This window comes from Emys orbicularis, chromosome 5, assembly GCF_028017835.1.
Source record: "Emys orbicularis isolate rEmyOrb1 chromosome 5, rEmyOrb1.hap1, whole genome shotgun sequence".
In the NCBI taxonomy this organism is placed as follows: domain Eukaryota; kingdom Metazoa; phylum Chordata; order Testudines; family Emydidae; genus Emys; species Emys orbicularis.
Window position 1 is genome coordinate 47,933,607 of NC_088687.1, and position 19,664 is coordinate 47,953,270.

Here is a 19,664-nt window from a genome sequence, read left to right on the forward strand (position 1 = left end):
TACTAGCATCTTGAGACAGATTTCTTTATACGGTAGTATAAATATGGATCAGCCCATATTTTAGACTGTGCTAAAATTGAATTCTGTTGACTTAAAATACACTTAACAGCCAGTCTTCCATACTCTCAAACCTCTGTGCAGTGTTTTAGTGTGTATGGGCCAGATTGTCAACACATGGTCTCACTTTACGAACAAACTGAGGGCACAAATAACTGCGGGCACAAAATATTACAACTATTGCTGCTGCAGTTTTATGGGCACAATAGGAAGACTTTATTAAAAGGAGGCTGAAAACTAGGCTTTAAAAGTTGTTTCAACATTTCAGGAGCTAAGCTGTACAAAATGTTTAGCCTTTTGTTATGTAAATATCAAAGTATATTCTCTTGTTATGCAAATAATTTTTGTGTGCATTTCTAGCTTTTTTGTTTTGTTTTGTTACTTGTTTTTCTCCCTAATTCAAGTGCTGCAATCTTCAATTGAATCCATTGGTGATTCAAAATAGATTTGATCTATTTCTAATTGCTCCTTTTCTTCACCTAGTAGGTTCTGTCAAGCTTTTTCCAGAAGGTTTTCTTTATGCCTCAAGCCCCTTTGTCTGTCTTTCTCTTTGCTAATTTGACATAGGGCATGTCTACATTTACTGGGGATGGATGCTGCGGCGATTGATGCACTGGTCTAGAGAAGACCTGCTAAATCAACCACAGATCACTCTCCCATCAACTCTGGTACTCCAACAGAACGAGAAGAGTAAGGGAAGTCGATGGGAGAGCATCTCCTGTCGACACAGCGTGTTGTAGATACTGCAGTAAGTCGACCTAAGCTATGTTGACTCCAGCTGTATTATTCACGTAGCTGGAGTTGCGTAACTTAGGTTGACTTACCCCCCTAGTGTAGACAAGGCCATAATAGTTTTAGTACCTGAATTTGTGTGACATCTTGGACTTTAACTAAATGGCTACAGCCCTTTGGTCTTTCTAAGTTACATTAAGATTGCTTAGTCCTACTTACAGACCATTGGAATGTCCTCCTGTACTTCTGTCCAGAATTCATACTTTAATCAGTAATGGTCTGAACTTCAAAAGGTTCCAGTGACATCAGGTAAGCATCCAAACATTGAAAAGAGAATCTCAATTTATCTGGAATCTTCCTGGTGTGGAAATCAGGCTGGAATTCTCAAGGGAATGGCTTTTCTTTCTTACGAAATTTCCAATATTTTCAGGTTTTGACCAGATTGGAAATACCTTCAGAATAGTCTTGCATGCAGTAGTTCAGTGTTTCAGTCGAAACTAGATAGAATTGAGTCACAAAATAATTTAACCAAACTTTTTGAATCTCAAAAAAAAAAAAAAAAAAGTTTATAGATTCATAGATTATAAAGCCAGAAGGGACCATGGTGATCATACAGTCTGACCTCCTGCAGAACACAGGCCATAGGCCAAATCAATTTCCTGAATTAATTCCTATTTGAACTAGAGCATATCTTTTAGAAACTAAATCCAATCTTGAAAATGGTCAGTGATGGACAATCCAGCACAATGCTTGGTAAGATAAGAACGTACAGCACCAAATGCTATAGTATAGTGTATGTCCATTATAATTGGACAGATCTGGGCAGGAAAAAAGGGGCAATGAAGGGACCCAGATTGCCTGGGAAGGATCTAAGAGATGGTAGGGATGGTTAGGAAAGAAAGATTGCAGTAGTCCAGAGCAGCCAGTTAAGGGAAGGAGGTCATCAGAACATGGAGTGGCAGGTGGAGCTATATGCATTTGAGGTCTGTTTTCCCACTTGGATTATTTTTGCTTGGGCCTGTGGGATGAATTACGCCAGTTGACCTGCTGGGACATTTGTTTAAGCAGTTTGATTTTTTTATTCCAGGAAATGGGAATATTCTAAGAGATTTAAAAAAAGAAACTCATAGAGATCCTCTTTTCATAATTTAAAAGAAGAAAAATCCTATAATTAAAGACATTATAGTAATCTTATCAGGGATTTATAATTTAAAATATATTTCTTTATGAGAACCACTTTGAAGATTGAAATTGATAATACATCCATCTTGTGACGATTTATTTTTTTAGAGGAGACAGTCTTGTACTTAATCAGTGCTCTAACTTGGTATTAGGGGCACTATGCTGCTGGAGGTGCCAGCTTTCAGGTGATACGTAGAACAGGATCCAATAGCACACTTTTAACAGTTGGAATATCCTGCCCAATGCATCCTGCCCCAATCTCACTTTATGTAATTAAATTATATCAGTTGGATAAGGAATCTGATTGTCATATCAGATATGCTAGTAGAAATCAAGAGGCACTCCATTGAAATCAATAGAGTTACAGCAACGTGAAATCAGTGTGGCAGGAGAATCCGGTCTAGTGTACTTTTCTTCACTTTCTGTCTTAAACTTTTGTGCAGTGTTTCTCTGTGTCATTAAGCCACCTGTATATTCCACCCTGGGGTGGCTCAATTACATGGGGGTAGTTGAAGGATCCAAGTGTTGCTTACCCCAACTACTCAAAAAATATTAGGCCCTTCAAAAAACCATGAAATTGGCTTGATTAGATTTTTTAAGAAGTATAATTTTTGCATTCTTTTTATAGGTCTTCTGGGTTTTGAAACTTTAAGATACACGTGGGTCACATTTTCAAGTTTTTCTGTGCAATCATGAGTGCTAAGAAACTTCCTTTTTTAATGAAAGCTGAGATTCTCAAGTAATTACTTGATTTCAGTGGTGGCTGGGGCTTCAAGAAAATCACTAATATTGTCAGAGCTGCAATAAAATCACTAAGGCTGGCAGCACTGTAATCCTTATAACATCCTTACAACTTACTGCACTCTCAAGGTTGTGGGGGGCTAACCTAAATTTTGTACAGTGCTTTGAGAACGTCTAATTAGGGGCACTCTAGTAATACAAAATATGGATATTTATTCTTAAACTTATAACATCATTGCATGCCCATAGTGGTTTGTTATTGATCTAAATTTTAGGCTTTTGGTGAAGATTTTTCACATTTAAAGTACTTTAAAACATAACACAGACAATGAAATGGCCTGCTCCTAGAGATATAATAAAAACATGCGAAGCAGGACAAATTTATGATCTGCCAACTTTGTTCAGTGTTGCTTTAACTTCCCCCACTTAGATTATTTGTTTTGCATTTCCCCTTCGCTGAAATTTTGACAAAGAGACAACGACAAGCATGTGAATACAGCTCTTGATTTATTAATGTCTGCTATGACTCCTGTGCCATGAACTAGCAAAGTATGGTTTCAGTGAACATTTTACTTTCATTCCAAGTTGCAGTCAGCCACCTGAGTTGTCCAGAAGTGTCATATTACTTTACTGAAATAAAATCAGCACATTAATGCATTATTATGCTTAGCTACCTCTTACCTTATAGTTGTTTGTCACATTAATATTTTGTCTAAATCTAACCTTTAAAGAAATATAAGAATTCAAATCACACAGCATTTGTACTGCAGGCTTGGTTCTTGCATTCCAGTTGGAGCAGTGTAGGCAGGTTGCACATATGTATTTCTGTAAGAGAAAGACTAAATTCATAGTAATGATTTATTGATTTTTTTTTTAATTCTCAAATTCGATGGTATGATTACAGGGATAACAGAAAGTAATTGTTTTCATGGTGGTGCTTGCAATAGGACCTCTGCCAGCATAGTAGCTCACAGCTGAACTCTGAGTGACTGGTGGAGAAGAACAGCTCTTTATTAGAGTTGCATGATCAATTTGAAAGAGCAATTTATCTGGTGAACTTAGCCCTTTTCATGTTTGTGAATCATTAAAGAGCGGATGATATTTACAATTATTTTTTGCTATTTTAAATTGTTCCATAAATTTGCATGAACAAATTTCAGCCTATGAATTGCTTATCGACTGCTTGCTATGATCATTCCTTTAATCAATACTGACTGAACTCTGATTGAGCTCCTGAGACGCACAGTATTGTTTCAGTTCCTTTGCTAGAGACCCTACAACCAAAATTTGGGGAAATGGGCACTAGTTTTGGGTTCCCAGTTTCATACACCTTGGACCTACCTTACAGAAGTGACTTCAGGAGGATTTGTGTATGATTGGTGTGATGCTCCTCAGGGGTATCCAGGTTTGTGAGTCACCTCATCACTTCCACCAGTGTTTCTCCGAGTGGAGTTCTAATACACAAACACTTCCTAGTATGCCAGTGAGTCACTGGTCCCAGCAGATTCTTGGGCTACAGCGCCTGTTAGCTGTGCCACAGACATACTCAGCACTGACTCCGTTTCCCTGGTGAGGGCTGGGGGAAGAGGCGGGGCCAGGGGCGGGGATTTGGGGAAGGGATCCAATAGGGGAAGGGAGGGGGCGGAGTTGGGGCGGGGACTTTGGGGAGGGGGTTGGAATGGGGGCGGGAAAAGGGTGGGGGCGGGGCGGGGCCAGGGCGGCAATTATTTCTCGGCCTAGGGGCGGCAAAATTATTAATCCGCCACTGCTGCTGAGTAACATTTCTGATGCCTAATGATCCTCTTCAGCATTGTCACCTGCCTGGTTCCCCTGGCACAACAGCTTTAGGGCACAATTCTATCACAGATTCTTCTTTTTAAGCCACTCCAGTACATGTGTTCTATCTTTCATATTATCATAAATTCTATAAGTAAATGATCTATTTCTTACAATTTATTTAACTCACATGATCAACACATGAATCATAATGTTTAATATAAGTAGAGGATGCATGCAGAGATTGACATCCTCTTTTGATCTCCTCTCCCACAGCCTCTGAATACACAGACTGTCTTGGTCTCTCAAATGGACACATAACTCCTATTGATTATAATAGGAAATGAAATCATACATTTAATAGAATACACTTCTAAATATCCTACAATACCCAGGAACAACAGGGTATATTAGATGTGGGGAGGCAGTTAATTAAGTTGTCACAAAAATTATTTTGTATTTAGTGGTAATCCCTTCAGTCCTATTGGGCTTCAAGGCCCAGACTCTTGGTCACACTAAATGAGCAGATCTTGCCAATGGAGATTTCCCTTTACCCAGAGGAATCCTTCAGTCATATTTGGCTGCTGGAGTGCTTCTGACACCGACCCTCTCTGGTGCCTGAGGCTACTTTATTTTATGCCGGGAAATGGCTCAATGGTTGCACAACCCCAGGATTGGGCTTGGAGACCATAAAGGTGGCCAAAAGACATTTTAGCATGCTTACAAGGAAGCAGAAGGGCAAAATAAATTTCTGATAGAGCCAAGGATTTGGCCCACAATGTTCTTTCAACAACGTTAGTAGCCCTGTTGGCTCTTTGAACATACTTTACACACCCTTGTGTTGCACTAAAATAAATGTCAAAAAAAGACACATCTTACACCTAATGAGTGGATCTCAAGGGGTTAATGGAGGTTGGATACTAAGATTCCAGTCTTAAATTATTCAGCTGTGCTCCCCTCCCTGCCACCAGAAAAGCCCATGCCAGAATGTCTCTTGTTCTAGACATGAAAAGATTTAAGAATGTTACAACTTTATAAAACTCACTGCCTTCCTGATTCATATATTTTGTGACTAAAACAGTTTAGGGAATCTCAGGAATAGCACTAAAGCACTCATGTTTTAAATCACAAAACGGATGAGCTCTGATACATGATGGACTCTCAGTCACAGAACAATAAATTATTACTGTGATCTTCCCTAATTCCATAAATTCAAAGTGGGGACTGGCAGCTATTTATGCACCACTTCTCCTGGTAAAACACGTTTCAAACTGGATTATTTTGCATACAGGCACAGTAAAATAGGCATGTATCAGCGAGGTAATTTTCTTGGCTATCCTGTAGAGACTAGCAAGGTAACTAGCAAAATACAAGTTGTCCGGTTTCCAAGGGCATACACCGTACTATTAGCTGAACTGAGGACATCAGGTATAACTTCTCCTAGTACTTGTGAAAGCAGATGAATGCAGTGGGTGGGCGTGCTGCTGCTACCTTCTGGCTCAGATGCCTTTCTCATAATAAAATTTAAGTTTGGATTGCTCACATGGTGCCATTTCTAACACATTGGGCTGGATCTCCATGTGCAAGGTGTGAGCTCAGATATGGATTATTTTACAAAAATGGCTTAATAAATATGCTATTTATGAATCCTGGATCTTAAAAAATTAATATGCCATATTTATTTCATTCTGTTCTAGGAAAAAATATGGAATTTTAAAAAAATAGTTATGTATTTATAGGCAGTTAGTCCTTAAAATGGAATTAGATCTTTTCAACTTTGAAAGGTTTTGAAACTGAGATATTTAAGTTAAAAGAAGCTATGGAAAATGCTTTCCTATAATATTCCTTCATATTTTTTGCAACAGTGCTAATTTTGTATTCACTGTAATAGATTTTATGTCATCATAACAATCTCCTAAGCACATCAATGTGAATCCACAGACATGATGTTACAATGTCAAATGAAATGATCTTCCTAGTCTGTGGAGAGATCAATGATGCAAACCCAAGGGGGATTATATTATGTCAAGATGTTAGCAAATAATGTCAGTAGGAGTCTGTGGAGTACGTTTTACAATGTAAAAATGAAACGAAGAATTGTCAATGCAATTCTACAAAGAGAACCATCCAATTATCAAGGTGATTATCAAAAAGAAATTGCAGGTGATTGTGGTTCTATGCACACCACCATGTGTTCTATCTATTCAGCAAAGTATTGATCTTGCTTATCTCTGGTTACAAAGAGCTGGAGTGTGCCCTTCCACTTAAATGTAATTACTATCGATGTGATATCATTCTGTCATAAATATTGGGGCAATGTCAAACAGGGAGCAACATGGTTAGAGTTTAGGTTAAAAAGAGTTTAACTAAAAAATTTCCCCTTTAAACACAATTGCAACCTTAAGTGACTTTTTTTTTTTAAAGCCATAATTCATGGGGGAAATTGTGATTCAGCCATTCACTGCTGCCCAATCAACTGGCACAAAAAGCAACTTCAGCGTCAGTGGGAGAATTTCTGGAGTAGTTGGGAAGCTTTGGTGGTAAGGAGTTTGGGCAGAGAGAGACAGCAGCAACAGTAACAAGAACCTGGGAAGTTTGGAGGAAGGGGTTGGGAGAGTGCCAGAAGTCTAGTGGCAGACAAAGGCCTCAGTTGGGATCGAGGCCATATGCGTTTTGTGCTATACTAACACAGAAAAGAGAGAGTTCCTGTCATCAATTCATCTGTGAAAGGGGAAAAAGGTAGGAAATAAGAGTAGGGGAAGATGCTTAATTTTACCATGTTCAGAACTAAATGCAGAAGGCTTCTCTTCAACTAAACTCTCCTTCAGTGAATTCTGTACAAGCGCATATCAAACGACAAACCATTCTAAACAGGAAGGAAGAAAGACAGAGATTTATTATTGTTTCTATTTCTAGGTACTTGTGAAATGCACAGATATGGCCCGCATTGGCAGACAAATAGTTGTGGGGTTTGGAGACATTTCACAATAATTCTCAGTATTTTAATAACAGTCTCAATAATTTTGCTAATATTTCCATTTTTTCCAGAATGGTATGTTACTACTTCATTTGTCTTTATGCTTTATCAGTCATTAACCACAGCGGATATGGTGCACTGAAACAGAATAAGCAGACACAAAGAGCCATAATAGCTCAAGACAGGACAATATGGGTATGTCTCACAGGGATAAAAAAAACCACATGGCTGGCACGGGTAAGCTGACTTGGGCTTGGGCTCTGGGCCTGAAAAATCACTGTGTAGACGTTCAGGCTCAGGCTGGGGCCCAAGCTCTAGGAGCCTGTGAGCTCAGGCTGGAGCTTGAGTATCTACACAGCAATTTTTAGCCCTGCAGCCTGAGCCCCATTAGCCTGAGTCAGCTGACCCAGGTCAGCCACAGCCATGTCACGGGTCTGTTATCCCTGTATAGGCGTACCCTATGGGACTTCAGGGGAGATTTATTGATAAGGGCCCAGTCAGCAAATGGACTTGGGGAATGGGAGAGGTAGGGTGGTTGGACCTAGCATAGTGTTTTCAGAATTGTCCCTCAGAATGATACCATTGTGCACCTTCTGTGCACAGATGCAAATGATTATATAAAGCACAAGCATCGACCCCAACCTTTTAAATTCAAATTGGTAATCCTGATCTTCCAGCAGGAGGTCGCCATCTTGCTGAAAAGAGAGATTATTTATAGCAGAAGAAATAAATGGCACGGTTTGGGGATTATATTGCAGCAGTAGCATTAGGGACATGTGTCAGTTGCAGTCTGGCTGGTCCTTTAGGGGGAGTCAGGCTCATCCTTGCCTGAGACATAACTGTTATTCCCCAGCTGATCCTGATCTGGTGGCTTAATTACCATTAGTGACCCAGCTGTGACAGGGTCAGATAGGACTCCATAAAGAGACAGGAGAACTCCTGCAGTGGAGGAAAGCCAGGAGAGAGGAGGAAGGAGAGTTCCAGCTTTCTGGGGAAACAGGCTGGAGAGAACCACAGGAAGCAGGTTAGGTTCCTGTGGGAGGCCTGAGATAGGGTCTGCAAGGAGCAAGGAGGTTCCTCAGAGAAGCTGCCAAAATCCTCGTGAAGGGGGAACAGTGGGGAATCCTGTGAAGAAAGGCCTCTAGAGAAAAAGCCCTGGGGTGGGAGGATGCTCAGCCTAAAGAGCAAAGAAGGAACTCTGTAGTGCCTGGCAATAGAGGTGTAGAGCATGAACTTCAACATGGGTGGGCAGAAAGATAATTTTGTTTGGATGTTTATCTGGAGTCTTTATTTGGACTTTATTTATTTATCCAGGAAGGGGTCTAAACTAGATGGGGTTTAGCTGGAGCACTGAGCCATAGGCAGAATCAGGTTATTGCAGAATCAAAGTAAAGGTCAACAGGGGCACTAGACTCGAAGGCTCCTGCTGTGCTAATCCCCAACACCAGGAAGTGCTACGGTGGGGAGTACAACTGCTGACATTATGTCACAGAGTTCAGTTTTAACAGCCGCTTTAAATTTTTATTTTGACAAAGAAACCAAAACATAGAATACTGACTTTGAGCACTATTTGAATTTTTCTTGGTGATTCGATGAAAATTGAATTGATAGTGAAAGAATAGTTCATAATCTCCCCTTTTGATAATATTTTTTTCCTCACTGTGGGTATGTCTACACTAAGGGATTAATCCGAATTTATATAATTCGAATTTGGGAAACAGATTGTATAAAGTCAAATGTATGCGGCCACACTAAGCACATTAATTCGGCGGTGTGCGTCCATGTACCGGGGCTAGCGTCGATTTCTGGAGCGTTGCACTGTGGGTAGCTATCCCATAGCTATCCCATAGTTCCCGCAGTCTCCCCCGCCCATTGGAATTCTGGGTTGAGATCCCAGTGCCTGATGGGGCAAAAAACATTGTCGCAGGTGGTTCTGGCTACAGCCTCACCCCTCCCTCCCTCCATGAAAGCAACGGATGGCAGACAACCATTTCGCGCCTTTTTTCCTGGGTGAACACTGCAGACTCCATACCACGGCAAGCATGGAGCCCGCTCAGCTCAAGACAGCAGTCATGAACATTGTAAACACCTCGCGCGTTCTCGTGCAGTTTATGCTGAGCCAGGACCAGAAAAACGAGGCGAGGAGGCGGCGGCGATGGCAGCGCAGCGACAAGCGTGATGAGGACATGGACATGGACACAGAATTCTCTCAAACCGCGGGCCCCGGTGCTTTGGAGATCATGTTGTTAATGGGGCAGGTTCTATCCATGGAACGCCGATTCTGGGCCCGGGAAACAAGCACAGACTGGTGGGACCGCATAGTGTTGCAGGTGTGGGACGATTCCCAGTGGCTGCGGAACTTTTGTATGCGTAAGGGCACCTTCATGGAACTTTGTGATTTGCTGTCCCCTGCCCTGAAATGCCAGAATACCAAGATGAGAGCAGCCCTCACAGTTGAGAAGCGAGTGGCCAGGGCCGGCTCTAGGTTTTTTGCCGCCCCAAGCAAAAAAATTTTTGGCTGCCCCCCGTCCCAGCCCTGGGCTCCTCACTGGACCCCCCTGCTGCCCCAGCTCTGGGCTCTTCCCCCCCCCCCCACACCCCCTGCTGCCCCAGCTCTGGGCTCCCTCATTCCCCCCACCATTGCCCCACACACACCTCCTGCCGCCCCAGCCCTGGGCTCTCTCCCCCCCCACCTGCACCCTCCTTCCGCCGCAGCCCTGGGTCACTGGTAACTCGCTCCCATGGCAGGTCATTCAGCAGGAATTTTAGATGTGCACAGAACACAGACAGAATTGGTTCCCATATGGTTACAGAACTGCAGTAAAGTGGAACAATTTTCAGCTTGTGTGACTGGAGGATATCTGGATGCATATTATAAGACTGTCCTACATAAATGAAGAAAAGTTGAGGTGCCTTTATTATTCTTTTGTTCCTCCCTTTCTTTCTATGGGGAATTTGCCAATGCAATATCACTGTCTTCCTTTTAAACAAACAAACAAAAAAAGAACAGGAGTACTTGTGGCACCTTAGAGACTAACAAATTTATTAGAGCATAAGCTTTCGTGGGCTACAGCCCACTTCTTCGGATGCATATAGAATGGAACATATATTGAGGAGATATATGTACACACATACAGAGAGCATGGTGGGAGTTGTCTTACCAACTCTGAGAGGCCAATTAAGTAAGTGGGGAAAAAAAACTTTTGAAGTGATGATCAAGATAGCCCAGTACAGACAGTTTGATAAGAAGTGTGAGAATACTTACAAGGGGAGACAGATTCAATGTTTGTAATGGCTCAGCCATTCCCAGTCCTTATTCAATCCTAAGTTGATTGTATCTAGTTTGCATATCAATTCCAGCTCAGCAGTCTCTCGTTGGAGTCTGTTTTTGAAGTTTTTCTGTTGTAAGATAGCCACCCGCAGGTCTGTCATTGAATGACCAGACAGGTTAAAGTGTTCTCCCACTGGTTTTTGAGTATTATGATTCCTGATGTCAGATTTGTGTCCATTAATTCTTTTGCGTAGAAACTGTCCGGTTTGGCCAATGTACATGGCAGAGGGGCATTGCTGGCACATGATGGCATATATCACATTGGTAGATGTGCAGGTGAACGAGCCCCTGATGGTATGGCTGATGTGACTAGGTCTATGATGATGTCACTTGAATAGATATGTGGACAGAGTTGGCATCGGGCTTTGTTACAAGGATAGGTTCCTGGGTCAGTGTTTTTGTTCAGTGATGTGTGGTTGCTGGTGAGTATTTGCTTTAGGTTGGGGGGTTGTCTGTAAGCGAGGACAGGTCTGTCTCCCAAGATCTGTGAGAGTGAGGGATCATCTTTCAGGATAGGTTGTAGATCTTTGATGATGCGCTGGAGAGGTTTTAATTGGGGGCTGAAGGTGACAGCTAGTGGTATTCTGTTATTTTCTTTGTTGGGCCTGTCTTGTAGGAGGTGACTTCTGGGTACTCGTCTGGCTCTGTCAATCTGTTTTTTCACTTCAGCAGGTGGGTATTGTAGTTTTAAGAATGCTTGATAGAGATCTTGTAGGTGCTTTTCTCTGTCTGAGGGATTGGAGCAAATGCGGTTATATCTTAGAGCTTGGCTGTAGACAATGGATCGTGTGGTGTGTCCTGGATGGAAGCTGGAGGCATGTAGGTAAGTGTAGCGGTCAGTAGGTTTCTGGTATAGGGTGGTATTTATGTGACCATCGCTTATTAGCACAGTAGTGTCCAGGAAATGGACTGCTTGTGTGGATTGATCTAGGCTGAGGTCAACACTAGCTGTCACCTTCGGCCCCCAACTAAAACCTCTCCAGCGCATCATCAAAGATGATGATGATGAACAAAAACACTGACCCAGGAACCTATCCTTGTAACAAGGCCCGATGCCAACTCTGTCCACATATCTATTCAAGTGACATCATCATAGGACCTAATCACATCAGCCATACCATCAGGGGCTCGTTCACCTGCACATCTACCAATGTGATATATGCCATCATGTGCCAGCAATGCCCCTCTGCCATGTACATTGGCCAAACCGGACAGTCTCTACGCAAAAGAATTAATGAACACAAATCTGACATCGGGAATCATAATACTCAAAAACCAGTGGGAGAACACTTTAACCTGTCTGGTCATTCAATGACAGACCTGCGGGTGGCTATCTTACAACAGAAAAACTTCAAAAACAGACTCCAATGAGAGACTGCTGAGCTGGAATTGATATGCAAACCAGATACAATCAACTTAGGATTGAATAAGGACTGGGAATGGCTGAGCCATTACAAACATTGAATCTATCTCCCCTTGTAAGTATTCTCACACTTCTTATCAAACTGTCTGTACTGGGCTATCTTGATTATCACTTCAAAAGTTTTTTTTCACTTACTTAATTGGCCTCTCAGAGTTGGTAAGACAACTCCCACCATGCTCTCTGTATGTGTGTATATATATCTCCTCAATATATGTTCCATTCTATATGCATCCGAAGAAGTGGGCTGTAGCCCAGAAAAGCTTATGCTCTAATAAATTTGTTAGTCTCTAAGGTGCCACAAGTACTCCTGTTCTTTTTGCGGATACAGACTAACACGGCTGCTACTCTGAAACAAAAAAAGGCAATGGCTGTTGAAAATAGCAATTCCAGTCCTAATAACCACTGGGAAGCATTTCTTGCTCAATTTTATCCTACTTTTTCTACAGCAAGTTACAGTGGATCAGTATATTTGATTTGGGAGAAATGAAGTAACAGCTGCCCAAACTGAGCTTGAGCACTCCTGAATTTTGAGGTGTTCAAATCTGGAAGGCAGGTGGGGGGGTGGGGGGCTGTGGCTCTGCGAGGGAGCATGGCAGCATGTGTGCAGTAGTGTGTCTGGCGCTGCGTGGAGCCAGACACGCTGGTCTGAGTGGCACGGTAAGGGGGCTGGAGGGTTGGATGGGGCGGAGGTTCGGGGGGGGCAGTCAGGGGCAGGGAGAAGGGGGGGTTAGATGGGTCAGGGGTTGGGGGGCAGTCAGGGGACAGGCAGCAGTTGGATAGGCATGGGAGTCCCGGGGGTTTGTCAGGGGACAGGTAGAGGGTGGGGTCCTAGGGGGGAAGTTGGGGACAAGGAGAAGGGAGGCTTAGATAGGGGGTGGGATCCTGGGGGGCAGTTAGGGGCAGGGGTCCCGGGAGGGGGTGATCAGGGGACAGGGAGCAGGAGGGGTTGGATGGGTTGGGGTTTCTGTGGGGGGCAGTCGGAGGGAGTGGATGGGGGTAGGGTGGGGCTACCCTCCCTCCCCGTGGAGTGTCCTATTTTTTGAATGTTAAAATATGGTATCCCTACCTTCCCAGTGCAGCTTTCCATTCACTGCAGCATGAGGTCTCAGCTACCTCACTCCCTCCCCCTCTTTCCTGTTGGTAGTGGCCAAGGGAATGCTGGGAAATGTAGTTCTTTCCCTGCTCCAGGGCTGGCTCTATAGGCAGGGAGCTAACCAAGGAACTACAGCTCCCAGGGCCCCCTGTTGGTTCTCAGCTCCCATGCTGGATCCCTGCCGCCCCTGCAAATGGGCTGCCCCAAGCACGTGCTTGCTTTGCTGGTGCCTAGAGCCGCCCCTGCGAGTGGCGATAGCCCTGTGGAAGCTTGCAACGCCAGACAGCTACCGGTCAGTCGGGAATCAATTTGGAGTGGGCAAATCTACTGTGGGGGCTGGTGTGATCCAAGTTGTCAGGGCAATCACTGAGGTGCTGCTACGAAAGGTAGTGACTCTGGGAAATGTGCAGGTCATAGTGGATGGCTTTGCTGCAATGGGATTCCCTAACTTGTGGTGGGGCGATAGATGGAACCCATATCCCTATCTTGGCACCGGAGCACCAGGGTACCCAGTACATAAACCGCAAGGGGTACTTTTCAATGGTGCTGCAAGCACTTGTGGATCACAAGGGACGTTTCACCAACATCAACGTGGGCTGGCCGGGAAGTGTTCATGATGCTCGCGTCTTCAGGAACACTACTCTGTTTAAACGGCTGCAGCAAGGGACTTACTTCCCGGACCAGAAAATAACCGTTGGGGATGTTGAAATGCCAATAGTTATTCTTGGGGACCCAGCCTACCCCTTAATGCCATGGCTCATGAAGCCATACACAGGCAGCCTGGACAGGAGTCAGGAGCTGTTCAACTACAGGCTGAGCAAGTGCAGAATGGTGGTAGAATGTGCATTTGGCCGTTTAAAAGGTCGCTGGCGATCGTTACTGACTCGCTCAGACCTCAGCCAAACCAATATCCCCATTGTGATTTCTGCTTGCTGTGTGCTCCACAATCTCTGTGAAAGTAAGGGGGAGACCTTTATGGCGGGGTGGGAGGCTGAGGCAAATCGCCTGGCTGCTGATTACGCACAGCCAGACACCAGGGCGATTAGAAGACCACACCAGGAAGCGCTGTGCATCAGAGAAGCTTTGAAAACCAGTTTCATGACTGGCCAGGCTACAGTGTGAAATTTCTGTTTGTTTCTCCTTCATGAAAACCCGCCCCCTTTATTGACTCATTCTCTGTAAGGAACCCACCCTCCCCCTTCCCCCAGCTTGCTTTCAAAGGAAATAAAGTCACTATAGTTTAAAAATCATTTATTCTTTATTAATTGATTATAAAAAGAGGGAGGGTACCCGGGTGGGGTTTGGGAGGAGGATCGGCGGGAAGGAAAAGGCCACTAAAAAAAGGTTAAAAAAATGACAGCCTTTTGCTTGGGCTGTCCACGGGGGTGGAATGAGAGGGTGTATGGAGCCTCCCCCCCCCGCGTTCTTACACGTCTGGGTGAGAGGCTATGGAACATGGTGAGGGGGGAGGGGGGTTATACAGGGGCTGTAGCGGCACTCTGTTATCCTGCTGCCATTCCTGAAGCTCCACCAGACGCCGGAGCATGTCTGTTTGCTCACGCAGCAGCCCCAGCGTTGCATCCTGCCTCCTCTGATCTTCCTGACACCACCTCTTATCTCGAGCATCCCTCCTGTCCTCACGTTCACTGGCTTCTTTTCTATACTTTGAAACCGTGTCCTTCCACTCATTCAGATGAGCTCTTTCACTGCGGGTGGATTCCATGATTTCTGTGAACATATCGTCTCGCGTCTTCTTTTTCCAACGCCTTATCTGAGATAGCCTTCGGGACGGAGGAGGGAGGCTTGAAGAATTTGCAGCTGCTGGAGGGAGGGAAAAAAGGAGAGAATTTTTTAAAAAGATAGTTTGCAGAACAATGCTTATACTCTTTCACGGTGACCAACACTATTCACATTACATAGCACATGTGATTTCTGTGCAAGGTCGCATTTTGCCTCTTAATATTGAGTGCCTGTGGCTTTGCTGCTAGAGATCACAGACGCAGGTCCGGGCAACAGAATTCGGCTTGCATGCGGCCATGGTAAGCCATTGTCTTTCGGCTTCTGCGCCCTCCTTTCCCACATACCAAGCAAAGCCCGTTGAGTGCTGCGGTTTTCCTGTTAACCTTCAGCAGCAGAAAACAAACTAACCCCCCCCATCCAATTCTCTGGATGATCGCTTTATCCCTCCCCTCACCGCGTGGCTGGTATCAGGGAAGATCCCTGCAGGAACCAAACTAACACCCCCCACCCCGCCATGACTTCTCTGGGATGATCGCTTTACCCCTCCCCCCACCGCGTGGCTGGTATCAGGGAAGATCCCTGCTAGCCAAACGCGAAAAGCTCTGGGCCAATTTCCCCCCCCCCATCCCCCTGCGCTTGGCTAACTGCAGGGAAGGATTTCTTTTCAGCCACAGGCAAGCAGCCCAGTAGGAACGGCCACCTCTGTCCCCTTAATTAAATTCCCGTATTTCAACCAGGTTACCATGAGCGATATCACTCTCCTGAGGATTACACAGCGAGATAAAGAACGGATGTTGCTTGAATGCCAGCAAACACCGGGACCATACGCTGCCAGGCTTTGTCATGCAATGATACCAGATTACTTGCTGCAAGCATGGCGCGGTCAAGTGTCCTACCATGGAGGACGGAATAAGGCTGCACTGCCCAGAAACCTTGTGGCAAGGCTTTTGGAGTACCTCCAGGAGAGCTTCATGGAGATGTCCCTGGAGGATTTCCGCTCCATCCCCAGACACGTTAACAGACTTTTCCAGTAGCTGTACTGGCCGCGAATGCATCCCACGTCCTCAGGGCAAAGTAATCATTAAAGGCTTGCTTTTAAAACAAGTTTTATATTTTAAAAGGTAAACTCACCTGAGGTCCCTTCCATGGGGTCGTGGTCTTGGATACTGGCTTGGAAGGGTTGGGAGGGTACTTCAGTCAGGCTGAGAAAAAGATCCTGGCTGTTGGGGAGAACGGAGTGCTGGGTTCTCTCCGCAAGCTCGTCCTCCTCCTCCTCCTCTTCCCTGTCCGCAGAATCCTCAGGTGTAGCTGATGAGATTATCCCCGCCTCGGAATCCACGGTCAGAGGTGGGGTAGTGGTGGCAGCCCCCCCTAGAACTGCATGGAGCTCGGCGTAGAAGCGGCATGTCCGCGGCTCTGACCCGGAGCGACCATTTGCCTCCTTTGTTTTTTGATAGGCTTGTCTGAGCTCCTTGACTTTCACGCGGCACTGATCTGAGTCCCTATTGTGGCCTCTTTCCATCATGCCCTTGGAGATTTTTTCAAAAGTTTTGGCATTTCGTCTTTTCGAACGAAGTTCTGCTAGCACTGAATCCTCTCCCCATATAGCGATCAGATCCAGTACCTCCCGTACGGTCCATGCTGGTGCTCTTTTTCGATTATCGGCCTGCATGGTTACCTGTGCTGATGAGCTATCTGTGGTCACCTGTGCTCTCCATGCTGGGCAAACAGGAAATGAAATTCAAATGTTCGCGGGGCTTTTCCTGTCTACCTGGCCAGTGCATCCGAGTTCAGATTGCTGTCCAGAGAGGTCACAATGGTGCACTGTGGGATAGCTCCCGGAGGCCAATACCATCGAATTGCGGCCACACTAACCCTAATTCGAAATGACAATATCGATTTTGGCGCTACTCCGCTCGTTGGGGTGGAGTACAGAAATCGATTTTAAGAGCCCTTTATTTCGAAATAAATGGCTTCGTTGTGTGGACGGGTGCAGGGTTAATTCGATTTAACGCTGCTAAATCCGAATTAAAGTCATAATGTAGACCAGGCCTCAGTTGTCTCACTTTTCTTTGTACCCATTATGCAAGAAATCAAAAACACTCTGGAATCTGTCCTTTGGCTACATTATTGTTCCTTTTGTGCTGATTGCTAGAATACCAGTAATACATCAGTAGTGTTTGTCTATAAAGGGTCATGTGTCAGTATTTAATACATTTTTAGCCATATTGGAAAATATGTGCACCAAGGCAAGCCTGCTGAATTTTACTTTGACAAATTGGCACTCTTGCAAATGTTGTCGCTTCTGGGAGGTTAAAAATATTCATTCAGACACATTAAAGAGACAAGATAGGTGAGGTAATACAATGATCTCAGCAGTGGTAAGGCAAAATAACTTCCTGAATGCATGCAATGTGTCATAGTCTGATGTGCTGATATGTTGATATAATCAATATAAAAGCATATGAGGTCACTATGAATGTTGTGTGTTAGATTAAATTGGGGCTTTGGGGTGTATGTTGGAGATGAAAGTGAAAGCCTTTATGAAGTGTTGGAATGTGTTATCAACTCTGTTGTAGGCAATATGACTGTAACCCACACACCTCTAACGCATGAGTTAAAAGCCAACTAGCTTTTAGCTAAGGCTGTAGAGCAGACTCATTTTCTCTCTCTCTAAGTAGTCTCAGTGCCACTAGATGGGACAGAACACCACACCCAGGAGGTGTGCGGGTTACGTGAACATAGGAAAAATGCACAAGTCTTTCCCCTCAACTTCTTGTTTCCATTCTTTTAAGGTTTTGAATGCATGGGGTTTGTCCTGCCATGAGCTAAACTGTCACAAAACATAGGTTTTGTTTGATATAAAGATAGTCAACAAGTTTTTATGTTGCTTTAACACTGGTTTAACAATCAGATGAAGACATTTTCCTTTTAAAAATCAGAATATAGTCAATGTTTGTGTGATTCTTCTTCTGATGTAAAACCTAAGTACCCTTGTGCTTTACTATTTAGTTAAAGCCATATAAAATAGAATAATAGAAAGAAAAATTGCCTGTCTCTGCGGAGTGGTGAGGACAGAAAGGATCAGGAGCTCTATACAATTAACCTCTTCAGAGCTGCTGAAATTGCATGTGTCAATAGAAACATTAATCCACTTGGAAGACTCATAGATATCAAGGCCAGAAGGGGAACACTGTGATCCTCTAGTCAGACCTCCTGTATAAAACAGGCCATAGAGCAGTGGTGGGCAACCTGTGGCCCGTCAGGGTAATCCGCTGGCAGGCCACGAGACAGTGTGTTTCCATTGAATGTCTGCAGGCACGGCCGCCCACAGCTCCCAGTGGCTGTGGTTCACCGTTCCTGGCCAATGGGAGCTGCGGGAAGCAGCGTGGGCCGCAGGGATGTGCTGGCCACTGCTCCCTGCAGCTTCCTTTGGTTGAGAATGGTGAACAGTAGCCACTTGGAGTTGTGGGCAGCCGTGCCTGTGGACGTTCAATGGAAACAAACTGTCTCACCAATGGATGACCCTGACAGGCCGCAATTTTCCCACGACTGCCATAGAGAATGTCTCCAAAATAATTCTTACAGCATATCTTTTAGAAAAACATCCAATCTTGATTACAAAATTGTTAGTGATGGAGAATTCACCACGAGCTTTGGTAAGCTAAGAATGTACAGTACCAAATGCTATAGTGTATGCCATGCAGCATTAGAACATTCCATTTCCTGGGCATATATATTTTCCCGAAAAAAATTAACACTACCTGGTATGAGGAAATGAAGGACTTATTTAAATGTCTGCCTCTATCAAAGAGGAAAGCAGAGCATAAGAGAACAAAACTGCCTTTGTCTTCATCACTTTGAACATGCATTTATTAACTGTATGCACTACAACTTTATCTGAGCCATGGGACATAGGAAATATGTTCAGATAATGGAAATATTGGAAAATTAAGAGGGTTTTTTTTTCAATGTAACTAGAAGTCTTTGCTGTTTTAGACAGCAGGGAGTTTCATGTCGCCAAGGTTTGGAGGATTAAGGTTTTATTGTATGAGATTAAGTAGTGATTAGTACAGTTCTTTATTAATAAGAGTGAGTACAAGAGTTGGTCAGACAATGTGGGTTTTTTTATTGTTCGTGTGGTTTTTTAACTGTGACTACTCATTTCAATTGGTAAATAAATTAGCTTTGGCCATGCTTATACCATTCCTGAGTTCTCTTTCTGCAAACATTCACAAGATTGACTTTTACTGGTACAGATACTTCTGGCCAGTGAGTTTCAGAATCATATTTTGATTTTTTTCAGAGTAGAACTTCAAAGAAACGAAATGTTAAATGAATAATGTTCACAGATGATTCAGAATATATTATTGAAAAAATACATATCGACTTCATTTAAAAACAAATACATTGTAGAAAATATGTCTGTTTGGATATAACATGTTAGCAACAAGAAGAAAGTCAAGGAAAGTGGGCACCTTACTGAACAAGCGAGCAACCTAGTGACAGAGGATGTGGAAAAAGCTAATGTACTCAATGCTTTTTTTGCCTCTGTCTCCACGAACAAGGTCAGCTCCCAGACTGCTGCACTGGGCAGCACAGCATGGGGAGG